This window comes from Lacerta agilis, chromosome Z (genome assembly GCF_009819535.1).
Source record: "Lacerta agilis isolate rLacAgi1 chromosome Z, rLacAgi1.pri, whole genome shotgun sequence".
Lineage (NCBI taxonomy): Eukaryota > Metazoa > Chordata > Lepidosauria > Squamata > Lacertidae > Lacerta > Lacerta agilis.
The window spans coordinates 41444919-41468631 of NC_046331.1; positions in this window are offsets into that span (position 1 = coordinate 41444919).

Here is a 23713-nt window from a genome sequence, read left to right on the forward strand (position 1 = left end):
TCAACATTCACCCACAGGGCTTCATATTTGCTTCCAAGTTCAAAACCTTTGAGTCTTTGCTTGCAGAATTGTGCCATCTATGTTTTCCCAATCTAAATCTGAGTCTTTTCTGTATTCAGTTCAGTTCAGTGCACTAACTGAAAGGGGGGATGCAGCCAGCCCTAATATAGAGCTTGTAACAAGAGCTGAAACATCTCCCAAGAACTCTCTTTGCCTTCTAGGGCTCTGTATGATTCAACATAAATTATCTTCTCCAGTAATGCCCCAGATATCTGTGACTATGCAAGCATATCTGCTAGTATCCTCCTAAACCACTTGAGTTCATGAGTATGAGCAGAAAAGGGAATTCCAGGCTAAGGAGTAGAGGAAGGCACTAGAACGGATTTGAAGAACATGCGATTTTTCATTTGGGGCAGAGACCCCCTCTCATATGCCACTTTCTGCCTCCAAGAAGCAGCAAAACCTCTCTCCATGCAGATTTATTTTTGAAAACAGCAGTTTGAATAGCAGTATGGGAAAGGCTCTTTTGTGCTAAGCTAACAGTCACTGTGACTTCAGTGCTATGGACAGCAACACAGAAAAAGACTCTCTTTCAACGGAGGGTTAAAGGAAAGAGTGGACAGACTCATTAAAGTCTAATCCATTGAAATTTCTTAGAGGGGACAAGATTATGTCTACCCCATCAGGTTTTCTAGTAGATTTTTAATGGAAAGTTCCTTAAAATCTGCCTGTAAGCAAACCCTAAAATGTACTATGAGTCATGAGGTGGTCTGAGGGTTGGATACTACTTCCATCACCCCTCAATTCCCCCATTTAAAACTTCAGAATTAGTCAATACAGCCACCCACAACATAAGTGGCTAGTGTGTGGGGCTTCTTGCTGCTTCACTCTTTAATCCACCCGCAGCAAGCCCTGCTGCCTGAGCACCAAGACTTGATGAGTCTCCATTGCTCCCAGGGAAAAAAGCATGTAGTCTGGTGGATTCCTTATAATGGAACCCACCCGACTACAGAGTTTAAATTGAACCACAGGTCCAACTGAGGTCATGATCCATCTTGGCCATTTCAAAGTAGTTTGCTTTTGAATCAGAGTTAGGGTGGATTCCTCCTGCATCCCTAGTTAAAGGCCATTATGACATTAGCAGCCAGCAGACCAAGTTATTTTGCTCTGACCTCTGCCCTGTTTGAAAATCCAAGCTGAGAAGGGCCAACTGAGCCATGCTGAAGTATTTGAATGTTCTCACTATAGGGTGGACATCTCTGTATATCTGGAGGGCTCTTTTAATTTTAGCAGCACATGCTAGATTCAGCTACCAGAGAGTGCAAACACTTTGCTGGACAGATGCTTGGCCATTCTCTTGATTTACAAAGAGTAGCTAAGGGACCACATTCTGTTTCATTAAGGGCATCTGGGAAACACAACGATGGCAACATAGAGACAGAAATAATCATTTCAATAATTGATGAATGTCAACAAGAACTGCACAAACATTTTCAAGTCAAAAGAACTAAGTGTCAGGAGAGGATAACTTTTTTTTTTAGTTTGAATATTGAAATGCCGGACTTCCGGCTGGCGACGCCATAGCGGGTGGTCGGGGCTGCTTCGGCTGCGAGGCGCCCGATCCATCCCGGGGGTTAGGAGCCCCGCAACCGCAAAGCGGGGCTCCGGTTGGGGTGCGGGAAGAGCGTCCCGCACCCTGGGCTCCCCGGCTGCGCCCACGGAGGCTCCGAACCCTTCCCTTGCCCCCCCTGTAAAGGGGGAGTGGGGGTGAAGGGACAACGGAGCCGGGCTTACGGGGATATGCCCCAACCGGGATGCAAATGCGGCGACAAAGCCCGCGGTGAGCGTCTTAGTTCTACCTTTGAAGAATGGAGCCAAAGGAACCCGGTGGTCGTGAGTAACTAATTTGACCAGAAATCGAGCTTTTGGAACGATCCGGGGGGAAGGAGAAAGGCAGCCTGCCTTCTTCCCTTCGAGTTAAAGAAGCTAACCAATTTGAGCAACTGCTGCTACAGGACTGCTACAATGTGCTTAAAATTGATACATGAGATTGGCAAACTTTTTTCTTGGGAAGTAAATTAGTGGAAAATATCTCCATTTAAAGTTGCGGTATCTGCGCTCCAGTTTAGGAAAATGGCGATGAACAGAGAGGCAGGAGTAGAAATTTGATACCCACTTCCTCCCCCTCTACCAGTATGCTGGGCTTCGTCCTTGAACTGGTACTGAACTCTGGACTAACGGACGAACAGAGGCTCACTGCTTTGAAGGTGGAACTGCTGTACAGGAAAGTCAAAGTCTTGTGTGGGGGTCTGAAAGAGAACCAATTGCCCACAGAGGAGGCTTTTAAAACTTTTAACACTTTGGAAGAAAGTCTTGCCAAAGAGCTGAGAGGGTGTCTGGGAAGATGGAGAGAAATGAGTGAGCTACTTCGGAGAAGAAACTCGCCTTTTGGGGGTGGCAGTCCCAAGGCGACGGTAAGATTTGTTATATCCAGTCCCCGAGGTGTGAGCTCGGGGGCCAGGGACAGAGAATTATGGTTTTTACAAGAAGAAAAGGAATGCTACAAAGAACCGGAGAAGCTGAGAGACGACGAGATGGACATCCTGGAGCTCGTGGCAAGGAGAGTTTTGGACTGCGCCTGGATCTGTGGACGCTTGGAGAGGGAAGCCACAGGGAAATTCAGTGTTGATGCCACCAGGAGAAGAATAATGGACAGAGGGGGTGTGGGGTGAAACACTAAGTAAAATTTGAAGTAGCCTGTCATGGAATTTTGAAATCGGAGGGTGAATACGGTCAACAATCTTTCTGTTTTATTTTTTGTTTGAATATGAAAGGAGATATTTTGAGTTACTATGTTATTAGCAGCAGTTTAAAGGATAGAAGAGATAGATATGATATAAATGATTGGTGAAGATTTCAATGGAAGAAGAATTATGATGAGATATTATTACGATGATGCATTGTTAGTTAAATGTTGAATATATAATTGTGTGTAACTATATAATTGAATTTGAATTTCAGGAGAAATGGTTATAAAATAGATTAAGGATATGAACTCGAAGGAGAAAGGGCAGGGGAAGTCAATGGTCAAGATAAGGAAATAGAAACTTTCTTTTTAAAGAAAAGATGCAACAAGAAAACTTGACACTGTTTGTATTTGTTTTATCAATGTATTTGTTTTGTATTTGTTTAATTGTAGGTGTGGGTGTGGGTATATGTTGTTATAAGAAAAAGGTCAATAAATTCTTATAAAAGTGAATATTGAAATGCCCTCTTGATATACATTTGGGGATCTGGAAGAAATTCTTTTTGAAATTTGAACTAAATTTATTGCTTTGCTGATTAGGCAAATATTTCCTAATGCTAAATTTATTTATGGTAGAGCCCCCAAACCCCAACCTAGTCTGAACTCATAGCTGGCTACATTGTGTGTGTGTGTGTGTGTGTGTGTGTGTGTGCATGCACAAGAAGGACATAGATCAAGAACAGCCCATAGGATGAGGTGGTTAACGTTTATACCAAATCTCCCAGAAGAAAAATTGCATGAAATTTGTAACTAGGGCCTAGTGTCCGAGTTTGCGTCTTTCCTCTTCCCTACCAGCTCCTTTTCCTTTTGTGCCATAACTTTTAGATTGAAAGCTTGAAGGGAAGGACTGTATTAATCATTCTAAGATGCTCTGGCAGCCTTTTATGGCTGAAGAGAGGCATAAAATGCATAAAAAGGGGGGGGAATGTTAGATGGTGACAGGTCAGAGCCTAACAGCTAGAAGTTGATCTTGTATATGGTGACCTAAAGGCTTTATAAACCATACCCTCAAATCTTGTCAAGACCCCGAGATAGGGTTGTTGTAGGCAGTACCACGGACACCTCAGTGTGAAAGAGCTCTGAAGGATGGTCGTAGTCAGCACCATGGACAGCTCAATGCAGACGTTATTAGAAAGCCAAGGGAGAGGACAAAAGTAGCTGACAAGCTGCAAGGTTGGATGTTCTGTTGCTCTAGCAACAGTTTAAGTCCCACAGGGAGTTTAAGTATTCTTCAGAAATAGTGGGTTACTCACACTCTGTCTCCTCAGAGGAATACTGGATTTAAACAGGAATGCAATATTTCAGTGATGAAGAATCTGTGGCCTTCCAGACATTGTTGTTGTTCAGTCGTTCAGTCATGTCCAACTCTTCATGACCCCATGGACCAGAGCACGCCTATCTTTTACTGCCTCCCACAGTTTGGCCAAACTCATGCTAGTCGCTTTGAGAACACTGTCCAACCATCTCATCCTCTGTCATCCCCTTCTCTTGTCCAGACATTGCAGAACTCTAAACCCCATAATCTTGAACTAGCTGGGGCTAAGGTGAGTTGGAGTCCAGAAACATCTGTGTGGCTATAGGTTCTCCATGCCTGTATTATGCTAAAAGTGTTCATTCTGACTGGACTGCTGTCCTGCATAGGTTCCAACCCATAGGAGTATCTGATGGGATGGTTACTTCAGAAACTCTGTCCCCAGGTGGTTCCAGAATCCAAACCTTCCCAACTTTCATGACATGGCATTCCTCCTTAGATAATTGGGATCTTGACAATGGAAAGTCTTGCTCATTGGGGGAGAAGGTATGGGTATTAATGGGTCATAGTGAAGAAGGGTATCTGAAGAAGTGTGCATGCGCACGAAAGCTCGTCCCAAGAACAAACTTAGTTGGTCTCTAAGGTGCTACTGGAAGGATTTTTTTTATTTTTTTATTTTATATTTTGTTTTGACTATGGCAGACGAACACGGCTACCTACCTGTAACCAGCTCCTGAAATGTTATAAATGGAGCCCAATAGGATTTGGCAGCTCCTCTCAAGGGTTGCACCTTTGGAGTCTGCCATTTACTGGCTTTTCAAACATCAATAATGCTTGCTGGACTGAACATGACTTCTTCTGCCAGACCATTAAATGACCAACTGGCTGGTTAGCAACTCTGACAAGCAACTGATGGGATGGGGGATATTTTCTTAAGTCGCACATGCATCCCATAGGAACTTGCTTAACTGACTCATATTGTCAAGGTGGCTCAAATCCTGCTAAAATTAGAAACTGCTTATGTAGGCAAGCATTCAGTTTTTCAGCTGCTAGGATGATCATCTGCAATTCCATCCAGTGGAAGACAGACACATGACTGCTTAGAGGCAAGTGGTTGGTGCAAAGATATCTCTGGCTCATTTTAAATATGATTCCTTCTCCTATTTTAAATCAGAAATACACTATTTCTGGTTTACAGAGTCACCCGTTCTGTAAAAACACACACATTCAGCCATAGCAAAACAGAAGGCTTATTGCCACACACACGCAATTTGGCACTACTAATTATTGGGAAAGGGATTATAAACAAAATTTGCTGGTATTGTATAACTAGGATGCAGCAACATTTAGAATATTGGTTAACGTTCTGGTTGACCTATTTTAATTTTAATTTTTTTAAACTGTTGAAGATATAGAAAAAGCATAATTAGGCTTATTGGATGGAATTCTGAAGGATTTATACCTTTTCCGTATAAAAAGAGGAAAGGAAGTTGAGTAAATGCATGCAGCAATGATAGGTGCTTCCACAAATATGCATGACATTGGTGGGCAGATAGAGAGGATTCCCAACTTCCTATTTCATCATGTCCTGCTTGCAGGCTTCCCATAGGCACCTAGTTGGACTAGATGGGTGATTGGTCCAATGCAGCAGAATTCGTCATATATTTTGTATGAAACTTGATTCAGGATGAATAAAATTATATAATGGTACTCTACTCAGCCTAAAATTTACTTGTGGAATTCACCATCCCCAGTTGTGCAATGGTCCCTACCCCAAATGACTTGAAAAGAGGGTTGGACAAATTCATGGAGGATAGGTCTTTCAGTAGCTAGTAGCCATGATGGATATGTGATGCCAGAACTGTGAATAACAGTAGCTGGAGGAGGATAAGAAATGGAAGACGCCCATTGCATACAAACCTTTCTGGTGGACTACCTGGGGATTTGGTTGAACTCTGCAGGAAACGGGATGCTTAACTAGATGGACCTTTGATTTGATCCAGCAGGGCCCCATCATTAATCAAGACTTGCTATATGGGAGCTGCTTTGGAATCATTTATGATGTAAAGTTGTGTATGCTGGTGTGCAGAACCTCTGCTCATAGGCAGTGCCTAAGTTCTTTCTATCAAATCCTTGTGAGGACCACCCCCAGTACACATCCGCTCCCCAAACCACACTTCTTTTTGGCCAAAGTTGGCCCAACAATGAGGTAGGGTGAAGCACATGCCTCAGGCAGTGGAAGTACAGGAGTCAGGACCCCACCAACCCACCAACTCCATTGCATTGCAGAATGCTTCCTTTACTCACCAAGTTCCCTGGGTGGGGAAGACAAGTGGGAATGCCTTGTGGAACACCACACACACACCAGGTTTGGCCAGAGGCAAAAGCATTCCAGAACATGGAAGAGGTGTATTGGTGGGGAGCAAGGGGGAAATGTGTGGAATGTAATGTATGGAAGTGAGAGCTCGACCATAAAGAAGGCTGGTTGCTGAAGAATTGATGCTTTTGAATTATCGTGCTGGAGGAGACTCTTGAGAGTCCCATGGACTGCAAAAAGATCAAACTTATCCATCCTTAAAGAAATCAGCCCTGAGTGCTCACTAGAAGGACAGATCCTGAAGTACTGAAGACAGGCTCCAGTACTTTGGCCACTTCACGAGAAGAGAAGACTCCCTAGAAAAGACCCTGATGTTGGGAAAGACGGAGGGCACAAGGAGAAGGGGACGACAGAGGATGAGATGGTTGGACAGTGTTCTCGAAGCAACTGCATGAGTTTGGCTAAACTGTGGGAGGCAGTGGAGGATAGGGGTGCCTGGCGTGCTCTGGTCCATGGGGTCACGAAGAGTCGGACACGACTGAACGACTGAACAACAACAAGGGGGAAATGGGTGGCACATTCCCATTTTGCCTCAGGTGGTGAAAAAGAATGGGTGACCCCTGTTACTGGCCTTGCTGCACATTCTCACAACCTTCTTAGATGGAATCATGGAATCTAAGAGTTCCATGAACTCTGACAAATGTCTCTTTCTTGTCTGGATAGAGAAGGGTATGAGTGTGCGCGCAGGAATTAGCCTACTGTACAGAGGTACAGCCCACCACCAGGATTTGGCCCCTGGAAGGGAGTGTAACCTTCAGGTTGAAAAAGGTTCCCCACCTCTGGTGCATATGAATATGAATATAATATAATAAAATCAGTGGTTGGACTGCATTTCTCCTGCTGGACCATAGCTCTCTTTGCCAGAGCAAATTTGAAAGCCCTATTTTCTCAGTTAAAAATAACCACCTAACTCTCTCCCAACTTCTCAAGTTTGGAAGCAACTTGAACCAAATATTTGAGGGGCTGTCGGCAATTTTTAGCTTTATTCCTCCGGGCTCTGAGTGTGTTTCAGTTGGTTCATGCGGAGGAACAAAACAAGGAGTGTATTAAAAATTCAAGCACTGGAGAAAATTACTGCGCTAATTATCTAAATGAGTTTATTAAAGCTGCGGGAGGCTCCTTCTGTGAACACAAAAGAAAGAAGGAGTAATATCCTGTTTAAAGAAGGCTTATACATTATTAATGGCCATTTTTCAGAAAGTAGCAGTAGCAGCAGTGACCTTCTCGGGGGGGAATATGGTGGGGGGGAGAACAGCATCGATATTTACACATACATTACATACCAAAGTGGGCTAAGAAAAAAAGTAATTTACAAGAGATCAGGCTCAGAACTGTTTGAGGGAGGGGTAGACTCAATACAACAAGACTTGTTTATTTAGGACACAGGTGAGGCCCTTGGGACTTTCCTCAGCTGAGTAAAACTATGAGAATGCCTCTTACTTGCCTGGATTCAGGACAGAAAGGGTGTGTGTGTGTGTGTGTGTGTGGAAATTAGCCTCCTGACCAGAGGTAAAGCATGCATTCATTGCTCTAACCACTTTTGCCTCTGGAACTGCCTGCCACTGGAATGTAGCTTCCAGGAGATTGCCCGGAATGGAATGTGGTCCTTGGGTTGAAAAAGATTACTCATATTTGATTCAGAAAAAAGGTGGGGAATCTTTCTCAGCTTGAAGGCCACATTTCCTTGTGGGCAAATCTCTAGGGTAGGGGTGGGGAAAATCTAAGGCCTTGAGGGAAGTCTATATGCAGTCACAGTTTTAATCCAAACTGCACCTCCAAATGTGCCGCTTGTAAAGGAACCAACTAGAACACTGTGTGGGATGGATGGTCCCATATCTTCTGTAAGTAGACAACTAACATACCATTGCAAAATTTCAGTTAAGAGACTAGATCTAGTGATTTTCAACAATGTCATACTTACTTTTTAACACAGAGGGGGAGTTCTGCATGCTCAAAAGCTGAGCATTTAGGAATACTGAAAATGTAAGGTGCTTCAGCTTCAAGAGAATGGTGTGCAAGTTCTCTTACGTACTATGGAACTTCAATAGAAACATAGCATGAGCAAGATATTGGATATCCAAATAATGTTTTCCATGTACGTACAAAGAAAAAAAAAGTAGATCTTGCAGAAAGGCAACATATGGAGAGCTGCAATGATGGTTGAATTGCATCCCTAATTATAATTATTGCATAATAATGGGCATCACTATGAGGGGGCATGGCTGTGACTATTGTGAAGGGACCCTGAACTTCTGACTTTGTCACTACAATCCTGTTGTGTGTACACCTTACATTTAAAGCATACAAATCCTCCAAGATCTCTGGGAATTGTAGTTTGTTAAGAATGGTGGGAATTGCAGCTCTGTAATGGGTAAACTACAGTTCCCAAGATCTTTGGGGAGGAAATGCACTTTAAATGTACAGTGTGCATTCAATCTTATTCTTTGGGGACACTTTATCCTGTAGAAAAAGACTCATTCCAACGCCTCTCATCCATTATAGTTGATCTTATTATGTCATCTCCAGAAGACAACTGAAGCTCAGTAAATAGGCAAAACATTCTTTCTGGAAATGGGGTGCAAGCACTGTATATGCCTTGCCACACAGGAGAAATTTTCATTCAACCACTGCAAGCTTATAAAACAGTCATACCCTGCCCCCACCCCAACACACACCTTCAATGTTCTTCAAGCAGCACAGATCATTCAAATATCAGTTAACTTTTACACTCAAGGAAATAGTGGATTTTCTCAAAAGAAAAATAAAAAAGATGATGGATCACACTGTAAACATGTGTTTGTTATGCCATCTTTTCAGAATGTTGCCAAGCTGCCCTCCACCTGTTTCACTGTCAGCGAGAGCTCAGAAGGAAACCTCATTTTGAGATGGTTTTTGTCATTGTTGTTTTAGATGAAAAAATAAACTTCTTTTCTTAGACACCCTGAGATACACACACACACACACACACACACACACACACACACACACTTCGGCTTCCCATTTTAACAGCCTCTTAAGGGAATATATAGCTCAGAGCCTCCAGACAGATGCCAGATGTAGCTTGGATGGTGAACAGCTTGTGCTGCTGCTCAGAATATGGCTCAGTAGAGTTTTCACACTGCAAAAACGGTCAGGAGAAGAAAAATCAAGAGATACCATGTGGGATTGTTAAAAAAGTTTCTTCTGCCCCAGAGAGGTAAACCCCAGGCTGACCCATTCACTCAATCACCTGCTGAGTTGGATGTAGGGGAGGTCCCAGAGCTTGGCTGGGGCAGGTTCCACAGGGGGGGTAGTCTTGGAAAGACACCCGATCTCAGTGATCATGGGCAGGAGGAGGAGTCACGCTAAGACCAGACCATGTCATTACCGAGGAGGCAGGTTTAGTCGTTGTCTGAAGACTATCCCTGCCTCCAGGTCTGGTCCTGACCGGATGGATACTGGAATCAGCAGGGGATACCCACATGACCTGAAAGTGTTGCTGTGTAATGCCAGGTCAATGATTAACAAAACCACTGCCATCCACGACTTGATTGTGGATGGAGGATTTGACCTGGCATGTGTAACAGAGACTTGGTTGGATGAAGCAGATGGGCCTGTCCTTGCCGCTGCTTGTCCACCAGGTTTCTCTTACGCACAGCAACCCAGGCCATCTGGGCGGGGAGGGGGGGTTGCAGTGATTTTTAGGAAGTCATTAGTTTGCACCAGGCGTCCTATTGGGAAGACCCAGTTTTCTGAGTGCATGTTCTGGAAGTTGGGCAATAGGGGCAGTACAGGATTCCTTTTGGTGTACCGACCTCCCCGCTGCACCAAGGATTCCCTGCCCGAGCTGCTTCAGGTCGTGGCGGATATGCTCCTGGAGACACCTAGTTTGGTTGTCTTAGGGGATTTTAACATCCATGCCGACACGACCTTACAAGGGGCCGCTCGGGACTTCGTGGAAAGCATGGCCTCCATGGGGCTGTCCCTGAATAAGTCTGGTCCAACTCATAGCCGCGGACATGCCTTAGACCTGGTGTTTACCTCTATGGATGTTGGTGATCTGACACTAAGTAAAAGTGAAACAAAAGAAGTGCCATGGTCAGATCACTTCCTGGTGCAACTGGACTTCTCTGCGACCCTTCCCCTCTGCAGGGAGGTGGGACCGATTCAGATGGTCCGCCCCCGCTACTTAATGGATCCAATTGGCTTCCAGAGAGTGGTAGGGGATGCATTATCCCATGTTGATGGCCTTTCAGTTGATTCCCTGGTGGCCCGCTGGAATGCGGAGTTAACCAGGGCTATTGACTGTCTGGCTCCGAAGCGTCCTCTCCGATTGCATGGAGCCCGGACAGCTCCGTGGTTTTCCCCGGAGCTGAGGGCGATGAAACAGTCGCTGAGACGGCTAGAGCGCCGGTGGCGGAAAACTCATTCTGAATCAGACCGGACACGGGCTAGAGCTCAACTTCGAGCCTACCAAGTGGCAATGGCGACAGCGAAGAGGACCTTCTTCGCTGTTTCTATTGCATCTGCAGAAAACAGCAGCAGGAGACTCTTCCAGGTGGTTCGCAACCTAGCAGAACCACCTTTGTCACCGGGGTCTGGTAGGGACCCCAAGATCTCCTGCAATGCTTTTGCAAAGTTTTTTGCAGATAAAGTCGCTCAGATTCAGAAGGAGGTAGACTCCACCGTGGGAGCAGGGCCGGGGCGGGAGAGTGCTAGAGCCCTGTCTAGTCATGTTTCATGGGATCAATTCCAATCTGTTACCTCCGAGGATGTGGACAGGCTGCTTGGACGAGTGAAACCGACCACCTGTCTCCTAGATCCTTGCCCATCCTGGCTTATAAAAGCTAGCCGGGAAGGGCTGGGCGATGGGCTCTGCGCGGTGGTGAATGCTTCCCTCTGCGAGGGAATCTTTCCAGACCCGCTGAAAGAGGCGGTCATTAAACCGCTTCTTAAAAAAACATCTCTAGACCCGGCCAATATGGCCAACTATCGCCCAGTCTCAAATTTACCATTCTTGGGCAAGGTAATTGAGCGGGTGGTTGCTGAACAACTCCAAGCACGCCTGGAAGATGCGGACCATTTGGATCCCTTCCAATCAGGATTCAGGCCTCATCATGGGACTGAAACTGCCTTGGTCGCGCTGGTTGATGATCTCCGGCGGGCTAGGGACAAAGGTGAGAGCTGTTTCCTGGTTCTGCTGGATCTCTCAGCGGCCTTTGACACCATCGACCATAACATCCTTCTGGACCGGCTAGAGGGGTTGGGAGCTGGGGGCACTGTTATACAGTGGTTCCGCTCTTTCCTCCTGGGCCGTGTTCAGAAAGTGGTGGTGGGGGATGAGTGTTCAGACCCCTGGGCTCTCACTTGTGGGGTGCCTCAGGGTTCTGTCCTCTCCCCCATGCTTTTTAATATCTATATGAAGCCGCTGGGAGAGATCATCAGGGGGTTTGGGTTGGGTGTTCATCAATATGCAGATGACACCCAGCTCTACCTCTCTTTTAAATCAGAACCAGTGAAGGCGGTGAAGGTCCTGTGTGAGTGCCTGGAGGCTGTTGGAGGATGGATGGCGGCTAACAGATTGAGGTTGAATCCTGACAAGACAGAAGTACTGTTTTTGGGGGACAGGAGGCGGGCGGGTGTGGGGGACTCCCTGGTCCTGAATGGGGTAACTGTGCCCCTGAAGGACCAGGTGCGCAGCCTGGGAGTCATTTTGGACTCACAGCTGTCCATGGAAGCGCAGGTTAATTCTGTGTCCAGGGCGGCTGTCTACCAGCTCCATCTGGTACGCAGGCTGAGACCCTACCTGCCCGCAGACTGTCTTGTCAGAGTGGTGCATGCTCTGGTTATCTCCCGCTTGGACTACTGCAATGCGCTCTACGTGGGGCTACCTTTGAAGGTGACCCGGAAACTGCAATTAATCCAGAATGCGGCAGCTAGACTGGTGACTGGGAGTGGCCGCCGGGACCACATAACACCGGTCCTGAGAGATCTGCATTGGCTCCCAGTACGTTTCCGAGCACAATTCAAAGTGTTGGTGTTGACCTTTAAAGCCCTAAACGGCCTCGGTCCTGTATACCTGAAGGAGCGTCTCCACCCCCATCATTCAGCCCGGACACTGAGATCCAGCGCCGAGGGCCTTCTGGCGGTTCCCTCACTGCGAGAAGCAAAACTACAGGGAACCAGGCAGAGGGCCTTCTCGGTAGTGGCGCCCGCCCTGTGGAACGCCCTCCCGTCAGAAGTCAAGGGAATAAACAACTACCTGACATTCAGAAAACACCTAAAGGCAGCCCTGTTTAGGGAAGTTTTTAATTTGTGACTCTGTATTGTATTTTGATATTTGTTGAAGGCCGCCCAGAGTGGCTGGGGAGACCCAGCCAGATGGGCGGGGTATAAATAATAAATTATTATTATTATTATTATTAGTGATGGAGTGCATGCAATTCCCCGTGTTCAGTCTCCAGTCAAAAAATTAATAGTGGGCTGCAACGCTACCTGGGAACACCTAATGCACAACACTCTGAATTCCATGAAGACAGGATAAAAAATGTTAAATGCCTATTTAACTTGTATTCATGTATTTCAAATATTCATATCCCATCTAGGCCTCCAGCGGCTTACTACAATAAAAAATAATAATTCAAAATTCAAAACTTAAATTAAACTAGCACACCAGAGCAATACATTTGGCACCAGCTTGGCTGCAGGAATTGCAAGAAGAAGGTGCACAAGACATCATCCAACCATCTTAGGGATTTGTGCATCAACACTCCAGATTTGTGTATCTACAAGAAGACAGATTCATAGAAAAACAATGAAAATAGGGCAATGAACAATTCATTATTGAACAACAGGCTATAGATGCAATACCAGATCTGAAACCAGATATGTCCTAATTAGTCTTAAGTCCTTGGTAAAGGTTTTCTCAACAGTGTCCTTGTGGGAATGTATCCAAATAATTCCTCTTTATACATCAATGGCTGATAAGAAATCTCTTAATCTAAGAGTTTTATTGTTCTTGTTTGAAGGGATGCTCACTGAGATGAAGACTAGGTGTTGGGGCTTTTGTTTTTGTTTTATTAAAAAAATGGCCGTTCACCTTTTCTTCATAGGACAGGATAGGCTGTGAAGCTGCTGAAAGTGTCAGGTCAATGCCTTTCAAGCTTCCAATACCATTTCCCCCCAGCTGAATGACTGGGGCATCTGAAGCAGCATCTGCTGAGATGTGTGAGCTCAGTCAAGGCATCAGACCGTTCCATATCATACCCCTCCAGCCAAGCTATGCTACATGGGTCTGGGCATGTAGGTGTCATCCCCATGGCATTGTTGTAGCATATAGCTGTGCCCAGTGCACAATGCTGTGCCTGCAAATCTACACTTTCTAGCAAGCTGCACCTGAAACAGACCAGCACAGGGGAGGAAGGATAAGCTTTTAGGCCATACCAAGGTGGACATAACTCTTGTAGGCAGAGGAGTGCCAATGACCCATGATCTTTATCTCAGCTGGGGAAAGACCTTACTAGAAGGCTGAGGTGGCTGCTTCAATGATGAAACAGTGGGCTGCACAATCCATGGGGTAATGGCCACAGGCAAGGAGGGCCTTCCTGAAAACCGCCATGAACTTACCCTTCAATAGGCAGGCTCCATTGGTGTGCATGAAGAGTCAGTAGGCCTACAGGCAAGAATCTTCCTTGTGTCAATCACCAAAGAAGGTCCAGCACCACCCCCTTGCCATTCAGGTTGGTTTTGGAAAACCATACACACATCTTAAGGGAAGTCTTGGAAAGCTGCAGGTCACCCAGGTGAAGAATGGCTATACACTCCCTGACTTGTTGGCCCCCCCCAAAAAAAAGGCCAGGGAACAAGCAGCCTGAAAAAGATGGGTCCTGTATTTTGACCAGCAGGTGGAGCCTATGGATTCCCAGATTTCCCAGAGGAGTTCATATGTAATTAACCTCCTGCTATCTGGGGCTGGAGGGTGGCACCTACACCAGCCCACCAGCAGCTTTCATACATGGAAAAAAAATCACAGGGATTAGGGAACCAGAATAATATACATCCAAGGACATGGTTTCTGCAGCTAACCCCTGTTCCTTAAGTGACACTAGGTACTGCAGAACTCCTTCCTCTGATGCGGATGTGGGGGGGGGGATCCAGGCCCACCCTGACACAAAACCTAATGGCTTCAAAGGATGTCCATGCCCTGGAATATGCTTGAAATGTGAACAGAGCAATGGATTGTAATACTCCCTGCATTGCAAGATGCTTCCAGGTGCCCACAGGTCCTCATGAAAGCAAACCTCCTGAAATCAAGACAGAACATCTCCTTTGCTGTTATTGAGACACGGAACAAAACTGGCTGAAAAGGAGATGTTAGCCAGCAAGCACTGGAGCACAAATACCAACAACTTCCTGTCATCAGCCTACATGCTGCGCAGCCACCACTGGACACTTTTGGCCTCTTCCTAAATCCTTCTCATTGCTGCCACCAACTCAGACACTATAGGATATGAAAAAAGCAACACGTGGACCAAATAATGTAGGGCAAAATGTTTCTTTATAATGTCAAATAATATGCAGCAAAATTTCTTTATAATGTCAAATAATATGCAGTGAAGACAGCATTCCGGATAAGTACACTGTTTTGGTGTAATCTTCAGTTCATAACTACAAAGAATAACAAAACAGAATATATACATCTAATCAATCATATAAAGGATCATATAAGGGATAATGCTCAGCATCAACAAGAGTCCAAAATAATATTCAGAAAAATAAAAATATAGTCAGAAAAATATTATATTGTTAAGAGAAATAAAAACCATACCTTAATATACATGCTCGTTGCATGGAGTAGTGGTCATAGCCATATGTAACCACTACTACCTGACATGGAAACAAACTCAGACACTGCCCCTCATCTTTGGCTGCTTCAGAGGCCCTACACACCTCTGCCACTTTCACTCAGAGCTCCTCTTCTTATTTGGCTGCTTTGGAGGCCTCTTCAGAGGCATCATCACTCTCAGAACCCAGCGATGACTGAGGCTAGGGCTTTGCACTGCTGGACCAGAGGGGGAAAAGTCTTCCCTCTGATCTGCTCCCCAAGCAACACCCCCGGCTCCCCCTGCAATTGGCTACAACCATGGGTGAGCCGCAGCAGCCAGCGCAACAGGTGAAGTGACATCCTCCCCCCTTGTCGCGCCACAGCTAGGAGGTGGGTCCAATACACCACAGTTGTGCTATCCTGCAACCCTGCTCCCCCCGCCCTCAAAACAGTATATTCTGCAGTATAGACATTCTAAAAGTAAATATATGTTTGGGTGGGGAGATAATATTGGCCTCTGAGTCAGATGTAATCGTGTCTCAATTTCCTCACCAGGCTAAAGTAAATCAGAAGGAGAACTGAATGAGGCACACAATCATATTTTGCTGGCCTTCTATATATTCAAGTGAGGCCTGCGAGTTCTAAACAAACATCTCCTTTCGCTCTCTGCTCTTTGCATTGGAATCCAAAAGGGCTCCAGCATTGTGAAGAAAGAAAAAGAAAAAGAAAACCTTTCTCAGGACTAGGCTGAAATTAAAGAGATACTAGGGAGGAGAAGAAGAAGAATAAAACAAAGAATCCTGCCCTCACCATTTTTTTTTTAAAGTTGGTTCTGAAACACAGCTTGCCCATCACTTCCCCCAGAAGCACAGTGGAATGGTAACATGGGTGATCAGCAGAGAAGCTGCCGGGAGCTGTCAGAATAATCTCCTATGGCTTTTAGCCACTGACAGATATGACAGGTACAATTTCTCATAGCTTCCCCCCCCCCCCGCCCCATTACCACCAAATAGAAATGGGATAGAATGAAATTCCCCAACCATCCTTATGTTGCCTGTGGCACCTGGCTAAGAAACATCTTTGTGCAAGCAGGATGGGCAGGCAAGGACAAGTGGAGAGGAAATTTCCTGTTCTGCCACACACCAGTGCATGCAATTGAGAGCCCACACCCCACAATGGGCTATTGATGTTTGCTTTTAATTTCTTTTCTTTCTTTCTTTTTGCTTTTAACTTTTAATGATTTTATTGTTCAGTTTTATGTTTTATTACAGTGTTGCAATCTGTTGTGATATATCTTTATGATACAGCAGAATGTAAATAATTTTAAAATTAAAAAAAAAAATACTTTGTTGGGAGCTGCCCAGAGTGGCTGGGGCAACCCAGTCATATGTTGTTGTTGTTGTTGTTGTTGTTGTTGTTGTTAAAATACATTCCAGCTCAAGAGGGATCTGTATCTCAGTGACAAAGCTTGGGAAGGTGAGCAAAATGCACCCACTTGCCTTTGAACAAGGGTGTACTCACACATTCCATTTTGCAGGTGCATGCCTGAGATGTCTATATCTTGGAAAGTGGTTTTTCTGTCCATTTTCTGTGCACTTGGAAACCTCTTATGATATTGTAACCAAATTTTGCACAATGGTTCCTGAGATCAAGGGGCAGATTTTCCTCTTTGTTTAGATACAACTGGATGCCATTTTAAATGAAGGTGGTAGACTAAAGCTTCCAAAACTGATTTTAACCAAATTTTGCACAATAGCTCTTGAGTTCGAGTGGCTGACATTCATTCAGTTGTTTGTATACAACTTGATGCCTTCTTGCATCAAAATTGCAAACTAAATCTTTCAAAACTGTACTGATTACAACCATTATTTTTTTTTAACTGCACTGAGTCTTTTGCTTTCTTAGAATTCCCAAGCAGTACCAGGTAGAAGGCTGCTAGTAAGAACAAAAGGAAGAGTCTGGCTGTTGGGAAAGGCCAAAGTTCTACCTAGTCCAGCATCTTGTTCTCACAATGGCCAACCAGATGCCTGTGAGATGTCTACAACCATGACCTCAGTGAGATGGTGCTCTTGCCTTGTATCATGGGCTGAGAACATAAATGGCTCATTATCCTTCATTCAATCTCAGAAAAGAAATCTCACTAATGGTTTTGGGAGTTTATATCATACTTCAATGAGATTTCCAATGCATCGAGGGTGTGTGTGTTTTAGAATGCAGACCCCAGATACTATTTGTGTCTGTGATGTCAGGTGAAGTGTGCTTGACAATATTAAAATGCCTAGAGCCAGAGGAAATATACTTTTCCTGTGCAATTTGCGCGCCAGAGGAAATATAATTTTCCTGTGCAATTTGCGCCTACATATTGAGCAAAGAATACAATTTTCATTCCTTTAATAAGTTATGGATTTTATTTTCAATCGCAAACAATTACAAACAACAAAAACTACATTTTAAAGTAAGAATGTTATGAAAATACTGTTTAAAAAATTGAGAACTCTCTAGAAAAAACAACAACTGTATTTAAGCTGAAAAAGAACTTTAATAGTTTTTCTGGGGGGTGATTCTAACTCCATTTCTGAGAACTGTTCTTCGTTAGATAGCAGTCCCCAAATCATGATATATGGTTTGTGCCAACTGACTGAAATCTTTCTATAAAAAATATAGGGTGTTTTACTATACCAATCCAATAACATTGACTGAGATAACAAAGACACCCTAATGACAAAACCCAATGCATTTCAGGGGTATTTCTTTTCATATGTGTTTTTCTTTTTTATTTCCAGTGGTAACTGGCTGTAATTTGAGGATGTTGTACAGCTGACAATTTGTGAGAATGTCCTGGAAGGACAACCCAGTGGGTCTACTTATGGGTTTGAGTGGCTTACCCCAGAAAATTGGACAAAAATTAAACATTGGTCTATACTGATTCCTGAAAGGATTCTAGCCACAACACTGAAGCAGGGTTCTCCCTGTTTGCTTAGGGACAGAGCATCTGTTTTGCACGTAGGTGAGCACTTGTCAAGGAAGCAGGACTGACTGCAGCTCCCAGTTGAATATGTTCAGTAAGAATGTTTGGTTCAGGACTCTATCCAGGGCTGAAGAGACCCTTAGTAAAACACCACTTGCTGGGACTCCTCCTTCCTCAGTGACTCTCTGGTTGTAGATTTACATGGCATCACTGGTGAAAGTTGGGAATAACTTCCATTGTAAATACCCCAGAAGAGAGAATTTTCCAGCAAGCTATACCTGCATACCTTCTTCTAAACACCATGATTAAAGTTCCTGGATCCCTATTCTCTTTTCCATCTGGTTGCCCTAATTTGACCTGGGGGAAGAGCCATCACTGGACTCTGTTTTGCTGCCATGGAGCTGAAAATGTGTCAAAATAAAATGGGTGCATTCCCAAGTCTTTTTTATTTATTTCAAGCAGACATCCTTCTTATAAGCAATTGAATGTGAATTCTGCACCCCATTTCTTTTTAGGTAGCAGATGCACCAGACAGGCTGAAGGGAGGATGGAACAGACTTTTAACATTGAGGGGATAATAAATTAGTCAGGTTTGCGTCTGTTACAAGGAGTAACTAACTTTACCGCTGCCTAAAAGTCCGGGGAAAGAAGTTGGCAATCCTCACAGCAGATGTTGAGAGATCACCTACTAACTATCAAGTGAATCGATGCTCACTCCCATACATATGTTTTCAGGGGCTCATAGGTATCTGATGGTGACCTATATATCAGAGCTCTTTAAAAATGATGGCATTGCCATCTGCATTGCTTAAAGTTTCTCAACTTATTCTGTGAAGTCAAGTTTATTGACAGAAAGCTTTTGCTGGGCTACTAGGGAGTCGCTGACATGTTGCAAAATGATGCCTTGGTGCTTTCCAGGAAAGTAGCTTTAGATGAATTTATCCTACAAGACACAGCAGCATAAACACAGTAAAGCACTACCAGGTATGAAAAGAGAGTGGTTGCCCAGGCTCCGCCCAAAATCAGTAACAGGTGTGTTTACTTGCAAATAAAGAAGCAAACCCTTATCATTTATTTATTTATTAAATTCATCAGTCGCTTTATCTTGCCCAGGGCAACCCAAAGTGACCTAAAACAAAACAAACAGACAATAAACCTGACATAGATACAGCAAAATTAATAGGGAAAAAGAAATGGCTTGAAAACATCTCCCAAAAGGCCACAGATAGAAGGCCAAAGGCCTGTTTATAGAGGAAGGCTTTTGACTGGTGCCTAAAGTTGTATAACAAAGGTTCCAGGTGAGTCTCTCTGGGGAGAGCATGCCACAATTGGGAAGCCACTGCAGAAAATGGCTGTTCTCGTGTTGCCACCCCTCCAGAACTCTCATGGAGGGAACACATGAAGTAGAGCCTCAGATTGTGAGTGCAGGGTCTGGGTTGGTTCATATGTGCAGAGGCGGCCCTTGAGATATTGTGATATTGAGCCATTTAAGGGTTTATAGGTCAAAACCTGCACTTTGAATTGGGCCTGGAAACTAATTGGCAGCTAGTGTCGTTTGTCCAGGATTGGTGTTATATGTTCAAACCGTCTTGCCCCAGTGAGTAACCTGGCTGCTGAATTCTGCACCAGTTGAAGTTTCTGAACTGTCGTCAGAGGCAGTCCCACATCTAATATGTTGCAGTATTCTAACCTATAGCATTCTTACCAGAGCATAGACAACATAAGTTAGATTGTCCCTATCCAGATAGGGGTGCACCTGGGCCACCAGCCACAACTGTTGGAAGGCACTCTGTGCCACAGAGCATCAAGGGGCAGCAATGGATCCAGAAGTATCCCCAAGGTGCATACCCACTTCTTCAGAGGGAGTGTAATCCCATTACAAACAGGCAACCTATCTGGTCTAGGGAACCACCCACTATTATAAACAGTCTAATGGTATAAACTCTGTGGCTGGGGAAAAGCAGAATCTGCTCAAGGTCTTGTTACAAAGCAAAGGATTAGTAACAATAAGTTCAGGAGGTTCAGGAGACTGACATTAGGAGAAAGAGTTATGAGGCTGCATGGGAGCTGTCAAGCTGTTCCAACAAGTTTCCCTACCTGCCAAGTTTTTTAAACAGAGGCAGAGAATGTTCAGTTACTTATGAAAATCACTGTGGGAATCCCTGGTCTGCAGGCAGGCACTCTGTCTATTGAGGCGAGTCTCCTCTTTTCTCTTGATGTGCTGCCTCTCCCTGGGAGACAGAGCTGGACTCAGCTTCCCCCATGAATATGCCAGAAGAATGGGCTTCATCAAGGGAGCTTTCCTGCATAGTTTTACCACCCCCCTTCCTCCCACACAGATTCCTTGTTCTTAGGTGTCTCCCACTCCTGGTCTGAGACAGAGTGCTCAGCAGGAACCATGACAGTGGCTGTGGTGGATGGAGTTAACTCCTCTATCCAGTGGATTATTGGAAAGGGAGTCTTATGAAGCACAAATCCAGGCTTTTTTTCAAAGCAGGACTCGGCATTTGCTGGAATGCCAGGGTAATTAGCAGACCTTCATTGCACTGGTAAATGAATGTGGTGATAAGGAGGCTTTCAAGTTTATTTGTAACAGATTTGCACACAGCAAGTCGTAAATTAAGAGAAATTGTCAAGCAGAGCCTGGGTTCAGCTTTCCATTCCTTTGATACAGTTCCTACTTCACACTAGCAACTTAAATAGCAACACTTCTTCACAAGACTGATTTCATTTCTAATTAAGAGGTTGCATTTCAGTGGACTAAAATAGGTTTTGTTAAAGCTCAATATCTTTAAAATGTTGAATTAATGCTGTCAGAAATATGTTATCTGAGCTTACTCCCAGAAAACTGTGTATAGGCTTGCTATTTTGCTGTTGCTAACAAACTGAAGCTATGAACAGCTTCCCTTTGATGCGTGTGCATGTGCAAAAATAGTAGATCAACACAGCTGCTTGATTTTTGGACTTTCCTTGGGGATGTGGTGATAGGAAATATGAAGATGAGCTCCTACATGCTCAGATTTACCAGCACGGCACTGCTTATAGGTGTTCCGGAAGCGGAGGTTACAATATCCCTGTCTTCCTTATTATCCTCATTGTATCATCTATAGAGCAATAAACTGTGTGCTTTCAAAGTGCTGATGAAGCTTTCAGCAGTGATTGGCTGAACTGCTCGATGCACTCCCTGCATTTTTCAAACTCTGCAAATGCAGCATAGATGAACAAATGGGATTTGCCCTGAACCCCACCCTAGATCTCCCTTAAGCTGCTACCCTCCACCCTCCTAATGATGGTAGCATGAAATGGGCCACCCAAATGTGCACTATGCAATGCCTGCATGCTGCCCCTTCAAACAAAAATACAATTGGTAATGTCAGATATAAAAGCCCCGAAATCCCACCGCTTAGACACACACTCCCTCCTGTGCTTTTACTCTCCCCCCCCACACACCCTCGTGTGTCACTGGGATTTCATGCGTCTATCTTCCAGCAATTCCATAACATAGTAGAAGGCATATTCTGACTGATATTTTGATGTCTCTTTATGAAAGAAATGAAACTCCTTTAAAAAAAAAAAAAGCAAGCCGCAAAACCCCAAAGCAAGCCTCCTAATCTTGCCCACACATCCTTCCTTCTGTTCCCCAGAGAGTGTCCCTGGGAGAATCCATACACAAAAATAGACAGCAAAGCTTCAAATCCCACTTCTAAGACCGGCTTGGCTGCCAGTATTTAATGATCACTACCTCTGCCACCATGGAAATTGAATGACTCATCAGTTTATCTTTGCAGGTAGCACCAAATTCAAAAGTGTTCCTGAGATCAGTAAAGTTTCCTACTGGTTTCAGCAATAACAAAAACTGGGGATGCATAACAAGCAAGAGGCTTATGAAACTCCTTCAGTGTTACAAAGTACTTGTTCTCAGTGAACAATATAATCAATAGACCGAGTTTAGAGTCTATTCCACTTCGTTTTGAAGGTTGCTCTATTTCAAATTCATCTTAGATTTTCCAAAGCCTGCTTTAATTTCAGCACCTTAGCATAACTTAGCTATTTGTGACTGTGTCAGTTAAGCCCTTGTGGCTGAGTTTTGCAGAGAGAAGGGATATGAGGAACTCAAGTCTCAGCTGTCCCTTAGGAGTGGGGTTTAACTAAGGATTTAACTATTGCGGAGGGCCATAGCTCATTGGTGGAGCACATCCTTTGCATGCAAAAGGTCCCAGATTCGCTTTGCTTCAGGCTGAGTCTCACTTTGGTTTGCTGAAACATCAGGTTTCTGTCGACTACACAAGTCAGTAGAGACTGTCCTGTCTTCATGGGTGTATATGGGAAGAAATAAAATATGCACCCCATATAAAGCCACTAAGGTGGGCAGCAAAGACTCTGATACCTCAGTGGTGTTTGGTGCCTCATTGGTCCTTGGTAGAAGGTAGACCTATCCTCCAACCAGTCACTTCTGGGGGGTACGGCCCCTCTCCCACCTTGTGCAAGGTGATCAAATGATTTCTAGTTCCCCATGGACATTAAAGTGTGTAGATCCTCAAAGCCTGAACAGCCAGTGAGTGGCCATTTATTTTTAATGAATGCTCAGTGTTGCTTTTACATGTTTCTATGTTGCTGTACACTGCCTCAATGTTTAGCACTAAATAAAATATAATTTATAAAAACCTTATGAAGCTATTGGTTTTCCATTTCATAGAATTATAGATTTGGACAAGACCCCAAGGGCCATCTAGTGCAACCCCCTGCAATGCAGGAATCTCAGCTAAAGCACCCAATCTCTGCTTAGAAACCTCCAATGAAGGAGAGTCCCCAGCCTCCCAAGAGAGTCTGTTCCACTGTCAAACAGTGTCATGAGACAAAGGTTCTTGAGAGCAGAAGCAGTAAGGCCTACAAGGCCTACAAAATCATTCAAGCCTGCTAACTGTTAACAGCAAACTGCTAATTCAGGCATAGGCAACCTTCGGCTCTCCAGATGTTTTGGACTACAATTCCCATCATCCCTGACCACTGGTCCTGTTAGCTAGGGATCATGGGAGTTGTAGGCCAAAACATCTGGAGAGCCGAAGGTTGCCTATGCCTGTGCTAATTCAATGTGACTTGTGACTCATCTTGAGTGATGACTCATTCTCCGTATAAAACAGGGGTCAACAACCTAAGGCCCATGGGCCACAAGCAGCCCATGGGGGTCGTTTAACCAGACCACGAGCTGCCCCCAAACTGAGCCACCTGCTCGGCGAGTCCCTGCATGCTGCGCTAAACCAGCGCAGCGCAGCACAGCATGGGGACTCACTTGCACAGCGCCGGAAATCGCAGGTGGGCGCACTCAGGCACATGCGCGATCCGGCGTGAACCAGCCCAGGCAAGGTAAACCTTGCCAACCCCTGCTATAAAAGTAGCCAGCCTTTCTGTGTGTCTCAGCCAGTGTGTGTTGTGTTGTTGCAGACAGAGTGGCTTCAGGACTCTAGTAAATCAGTAACTAAGACTGTGCCTCTGGAAAGAGTCAGATA